The sequence below is a fragment of the Meleagris gallopavo genome, chromosome 30 (genome assembly GCF_000146605.3).
Source record: "Meleagris gallopavo isolate NT-WF06-2002-E0010 breed Aviagen turkey brand Nicholas breeding stock chromosome 30, Turkey_5.1, whole genome shotgun sequence".
NCBI lineage: Eukaryota > Metazoa > Chordata > Aves > Galliformes > Phasianidae > Meleagris > Meleagris gallopavo.
In genome coordinates this window covers 569,066-576,043 of record NC_015040.2, presented here as the reverse complement: position 1 = coordinate 576,043, position 6,978 = coordinate 569,066, and the positions used below count along the sequence as shown (strand labels likewise).

The following is a 6,978-nucleotide window of genomic DNA, read 5'->3' as shown; positions in this document are numbered from 1 at the left end:
TAGTAGGATGGCACTAATCTCTGCACTTTGAAGGGCAGAGGATTGGACAATAATATTTGCCAGATTTTTTGCAAATATAGAAATATTTCTGTGTCCCTGGTATGCTATAATATACATAGCTGGTCACCAAGAATATTTATCTTGCTACTTTGTGTAGAAGCTAAATACTGTTTGCAAAACAAACATATAAATAAGAAAAGAAGATAAGCTTTTTCCATCTGTCGTGGTTTCACCCTGGTGGATGGCTAAATTCCATCACTCTACTCTTTCACTCACCTGCCTCAGAGGAAGAGGGGGAGAAAATGAGGTGGAAAAGGGCTCAAGGGTCAAGATAAGGATGTGGAGATCACTCACTAGTTACTACCACCAGCAAAACAGACTAAATGTAGAGAAATTAGCATAATTTAGTGACTACTGCTATCAGGCTAGAGCAGTGAGAAACTAAAAGCAAACTAAAGATGCTTAGTTGTCTAACTCAGAGTTTGAATCTAGACTGCTTCTATTTATCACCAAAGCAAACAAACAAAGGGAAAAAAAACCACACTCAAAATCCCTCAGATATCTTCCTTGGATTAAATGAACTTGTTTTAATTAGATAAAATGAATCCATCCTAAGTATGTGGAAGGGTTTTTGTTTGGTTTTTGGCTGTTTTTGTTATGTATTGGTTAGTGTTTTTTTCCCCCCGACTTTTCTATTTTTATGGATCATTATTAGTATTGACTCTGGAAATGTATCTTGCATTGCCTCTGAGAGCAGTGAGACATTTGGTCAGTCTTATATAGGAAAAGGAGCACTGGAGTTGGCAGTCAACTGTCAACACAAATCCTTTGAACTCAAAGGTTTGATCCTGCAGACTGGTGGAAACATGAATGAGCTCACAGCCCACATGGGAGAAGCACTTTTTTACAAAGCTTGGGTTGATGCCATAGAGGACCATGCACATGATGAGTGTGTTTCTTTAATGACCCTACTATTCTCTCAGGAGCAACAGTAGTGAGTATTATAACTCAGTGATTTTTACTAGTAGCTTTATTATGTACATGTAGAATTACAGGAATGAAGAGTCAAAACTTTAACCTTCAAATAAAATAAATAAATAAATAAGGAGAAGTGGGGGAAAGTTTTAACCAAAAAAACCATAAACTTTTATTTATATTTTGAACCGTGTTTTTATCAATATATCAGTTCTGGTGTTCACAATAACTGTGAATCTAGTTTTGCTTTTTCCAGTATATGATCTCATGACCGTGAACAAAACTGACATTTTGGCAGGATTTTCTTGCTTTTTGAAGAAGGTTCCAGAATGACCAGTAAGTAAATCTAACCACTCTCTAGAGGTACTTAAACTGGCATATTTTACAGGCAATAATTTCAGACACATTCAGAGCTAGGTCATTGCCTTGAGTACCAGTAATCCATCTATTCTGCTCAAGTCTTTTGAGCCAAGTTTCCATTATTACAATATACATCCAGCTCCTCCTCTTAGCAGATTTTCCTAGCGTTATCTGCCTTCAGTGAAAGCCTAGATACACAGAGGGTGTGTGCACATAAGTAATGAAACAAAATACAGGTGTATCTAACTAACCTTAGAAAACACACCTTTGGGAGATTAAGGAGCTTGATGAGCGGTGACTAGGTCTTGTCCTAGAACTATCTGAGTAATTATAAACATATTTCAGGATTTCCAGCTTAAATGTGGTTAACCTTTTTGTTCCTCCTGCTTTGAAATATATGAGTAGTACATTAAAATATACATTCCACATCCTAATCATCTTGTGGCCCAAACAGGTAGGTCATATGCAGGACAACTCACTACCTTGCCCTCTTCCTTTTTTATCTAGTCAACCTTCACTTTTCCTCTAGCAAACTGAAACAGATTTCTTTCTTGGATAATTAACTCTAAACTGCTTCCTACCATCACATCTTCAAGCTTGCCCCTTAAATATTATGTGCATGTTACTGAGATAATGAGTGCAGATTTCAGATTCACTTCATTTTCCAGGTGGAAGAACAGAGATACAGAAATGTTCACATTAGAATTTGCCTTACCTAGCTTTAAAGAACTCAAAATTAAATCCCCAAGCTAGTAATTTTAGGCTACCTTTGTATTCATAAGGCAGCTGCAGAAGGCAATTATTTGACCTACCTTATGGTGAGATGAATTGTCTTTCCTCACTTTTATTAATTACAAAAATCTGTTGTTACTAAAGTGTAAATATGCATCTATAGATGTATGTAGATAAAAAATGTCATCAAAGCATCTGTGTAACTGAGGTGGTAGTTTATATTCCTTGACAGTATTTCAGCATTGGCACTTTCTCATCTGAAGTCTCTCTTTTAACATTTTTCCACCATAGTTCTTTAGGTGCAAAAGGGTATTTCAGAAATATATCTTAAAGGAGACATGTATTACTGCACAAAAATTAGGACAAGCCAAATTTTAAAGTAGATATGTTTACAAAGGAATAGGAATTTTGATAGGTACCTCACAGAAAATAAGAATGCCAAATATTTTCATTAGGATAGTTCCGCTTTACACATGAAAACACAGTAAGAAATATAATATTTAACTCTAGTAGAAAACTAAACAGAGTTATATCCATTTTCTGGTGCGGAGGCAGAAAGGGAACACTGCCTGCTCATGGCTGACCTGCTGTACAAACACATCCTTCTTCAAGATCTTCTTTTCAGCACGTCAGCGTGGATATAATAATGGATATGGTTATTTCTTCTCAGGTATAGCACTCTACATTTGCTGGTATGGCAGTAGAGGCTGAACCTCCACCAGTATTCTGTTACATTTTGTTGCTGTGTGACAGATGGCAGCACAGGGGCAGGCTGACAAACTGGTGTCTGACATGGAAGTGTGCATGAAGCAAATGTGTGTCCCTGAATTCCTCCATGCAGAATAAATGGCATCCATTGACATTCATTGATGCTTGCTGAACTTTTATGAAGATCAAAAAGTGGATGTCAGCACAGTGAGGTTTTGGGTGGTGTATTTTAGCAGTGGCAACAGCAGCAATGGGTCTTCTCCATGGTGCAGATTTTTACGAGAGAAGCATGCAGGCTCTTTTTCATTGCTGGTGAAAATGCAAAGTTGGTGGTGGTTGTGGTGACTGTTTTGAAGAATGGTCTTTTGTAGCTGAGAATTTTGTATATCAAATAGTGTTATTGTGCTCTTTGTACCTGTTGTAGTTTCCATGGAAATAAATGGGCATTATTTCTGAAATGACCTATGTATTTTCTACACATTAGTATATGTAAAGAGACAGAAAGGCTACCCAGTTCTGCTGGCTTGCTCGAAATGGCTTTCAGGCAATTGTAAATTTTTCCTTCAAAATTAATATTAGAGCTTCCAGCTCTCTCAGCTCCTTTCTGATTCCTTGTTCAAGGGTTGTGCCAGAAATTCAACTACATCATCCTCATTATAAGCAGGTGCAACAGCCCGACAATAATCCAATAAAAATCCTATTAGCTGTGTCTCCATGACACTCCTGGTATCCATGGGACCCACAATATCTTTAATGCAGACAATAAATCCAGACCATTTCCTCCTTCAATTGCTCCCAATATGGCTCCACTCCTACTACTGTTCAGCTAACCTTTTGTTGCCACGTTTTCTCATGAATGCTGAATCACTCTCTAATTTTTACAATGAAACAAATGGAGTCCTCACTAAGTGAAACACATCAGTCAAGTTTAGTTTTACAAGCACAATTGCATCCAGGTGCACTGCTGTGGATTACAACCAGCAGAGATTCAACATTGACTGTAAAAATACCAGTTCAATGTCTGAAAAGTTTAGGGAAAGCTTTATGGCAATTACTGTCTGATCAAAACACCCTAGATTAACTCCAAAGTGCTCAGAGCCTGGTTAAAAGGCGTACAGTGAATTAAAGTAAAATGACTTGAAATTGAAGCCAGGACAATAGTTTAAGCAAAATTATTAACAAAAGTATGGACAGACACATGAAAGAGGTGACAATATCTCAACTCACGTATTTGTTAATGTTATTATACTCAGGAGGTTCTTGGAGAAATACAGCTTTGCCTTAGGAGGAAGTCCTCCACCCTTTTCTCATTCGTAAGTTCTTGTTTTCAAGCTAGCTGCTGCTGCTGAGCCTGGAATGGAATGAGATGAGATGAGATGAAATGAGATGAGATCCTTGCCCAGTTAAATCACAGATTTGTTAATCACGGTAGCTGTGATTACTCATAAGAGACAGTGTGATATTGCTAAATGAAAGGATAATTTATTGATTGAAGAACACTGCCAGAAGTCCAGCTAGCATCTGTGCATGACCCTGTGGCAATTCTCATTGTAAGATACCTCCATTACTATTAGAAGAGCCCCAGTGAACATCACTCAAACACATCAAGATGCTCAGTATGCCATTGGCTTCCTTCATTTATGTCCATAGCCTACCTGCAGGGTGGGAGATGATGGAGGGCAGAACGTGGTAAACTTAGCGACCATTTCAATGGCTCCATTTGCAAAGGAACAAAGGATCGCCCTTCGTTCAGATAATCCAACATTTGGTGAAAGATTTGATAGGATAAAAATCAAATTGCATCTCCTTCTTTTGCAGTTCCGTTCAAAATAGTTTAATATCATGAGTTACAGAGAATGAATTTGAACTCTGTGTTCCTATGTATGATCACTCTGTAAAAAAGGCAAATTTTAACATGTAGCTAAAAGAACTGCCATGTGATTGTGAATTACTTAGCTAATGGACGGGAATATGCATAGTCAGGCTGTTTAAAATTCACTACACTTTGCTGTGATTTAGACTACCTCTTTAATTACTTTTTACAGCTGGCTGCTTAGAATTGCACATTGTTTATAGACCTATTTCCATACAGGTCTTCTCCTATAATCCAATTCTGAGGGAAACTAAATAACTCTTGTGCTCTCATTCCATTCCAGGCTCAGCAGCAGCAGCCAGTATGAAAACAAAAACTTATGAATGAGAAAAGGGTGGAGGACTTCCTCCTAAGACAAAGCTATATTTCTCCAAGAGCCTCCTGGGTATAGTAAATTGTAATGTTCATTACATATGGCCAACAAGATTGTCTCTATAAATGCATTCACACAAGCAATGAATATTTGTCCTGCAAGGCAGCATTGTCATGTACCCTACTCCACTTTCAGCTAAAGGACAGAAGAACCTTAATCAAGACTACAAACCTGGTTGAAAATGAGTGAAGGTCTGGCCTTGTGATCTGCTCACACACTCTATTTCATACAAAGAGCAAAGAAAACACACACTGCATCTAAGTTGGGAAAAAAAAAAAGTTATTTTCCAGATTATGAAAGGTGACATCATTATCGGCATTTGCCAAGGCTGTGTGGTTGTCTATAAAGTGGAACAACTTAGCAATTTGCTGTTTTAGAGAAATAAAAATAAAAAATAAAAATAAAATAATATATATATATTATTTTTTTTTTTTAAAGAAGAAAGGAGAGCACAAGGACTTATAATTTACTTATAATTTAATACTAACAAGTCATTTGCACTTCAGTTCAGAATTAGTCCCACACAGAAAGTTTGTTTTGTTCTTTACTAAGTTTACCTAATGATACAGAGCATTAGTAGTACTCTGTATTACTTATAGCAATAGCAGCTGAGGGATTTGGTGCAGACTAAGCATCTAAGTGGACAGTCTCAATTCCAAAGAGTCTTACAAGCACTGGCAGAAATTTAAGAGGGATTGAACAGGAAGTGGGATACCACCGCAGAAAGCATTTAAAAGTTGTGTGGTGTTCACACTCTTGAAGTCCTAGAAGACATTCTCTGTGAATCAGAAGATCAGATCAAACAATCTCAGCCATGAAGGCCATAATTTTCGTACTGCTAACAATCATCTAAGAAAATCCTTCCCAACAACGTGAAAGTCCAGCTTAAAACAAGGATGTTTCTGTCCACTCTTCTCCTCTTAGATAGTACTCCTGAGCTCCTTTTTTATCTGTAGTTCCTGTTGTTGACAGCCAAAATTTGTATGCGGTCAGCTCATACACATTTCTTGTGTAATTGCGGCCCTTTCAGTTCTCTTTCTCCCCTCCTTAGAGAATGCAGTCATTTCCTCACCACCTTAGCTTTTACTGGCTGGGCAATCCAGTGAGATTTCATCTCTGCTCACTCAGCAGTTCCTGAGTTTCTTCAGTTCCTTTGCTAGCCCTGAAAGCCTTCACTTTTAAACACAAATTACCTCTCCTGATAACAGATAACAAAAAGTAAACCACACTGAAGATCAAACTTCTCTGGCAACTTGAATTTACTATAAGTTGTGTCTTTTCCAGGACTTACCTCAATTTTTTGAAAAGGAGTCTCCATCACCCTCTAGATAAATGAATGTACTCCACATATCAGAGAATTTGGAAGAAAATGAGGGAATTTTCATCCAATGATAGGCTGATGAGTAGCAAGAAATTGTTACACTTTTAATCTTTACAGAAAACAAGAGACTTTTTGGCAAGACCTAGAAAAGAACTGAAGAAGTAAGAAGCAAAGCCCACTCTTGACAGCCAGATGAGTAGAGTGGTTGGGCATCCTCATACTGAAAGAGGAAAGGCTTTGTTGTTTCTTCCTTCTTTGCATGTGTGTTAATGATCTCTTAAAGGGGGAACCAACAAGACATATTTGTTCTGATGAAGTGTGGACATACTGAATTGTTCTGTCATTTCTGCTAAGGGAATGGTAACTTTGGCACCCAGTATGTTGAAGAGTAGTAGACAATAACAGATCAATTATTTTTCAGCTAAGATTTCCACATATCTGACAGCCTCTTTGTATAAACATGGTGACATGGTGTTTGTTCAAGATCTCTGCAATAGAGACAGTTTTTGTGTCACATTAACAATATGCAGGGACATACAGAGTTTACTATTTTTTTTTGCCTCACCGTCACCATGTGAAACTCTTTTTTAGAGAAAACTGAGGATGAAAAGCATTGAACTTACATAAAATAGAATC

General features: G+C 37.5%; 1 long non-coding RNA gene across 2 annotated transcripts; it reads right to left on the bottom strand.

Annotated features, from left to right (window-relative positions):
* Positions 1-3,048: 3,048 nt before the first annotated feature.
* Positions 3,049-6,978, bottom strand: LOC104914640. Of its 2 annotated transcripts, XR_002109505.1 has the most exons (4): positions 5,193-6,978; positions 4,431-4,667; positions 4,003-4,126; positions 3,049-3,190 (listed from the first exon to the last, which is right to left on the bottom strand). It is a non-coding gene; the product is annotated as an uncharacterized LOC104914640 (long non-coding RNA). The 2 variants fall into 2 exon arrangements; XR_796086.2 differs by having other exon boundaries at positions 3,049-4,126.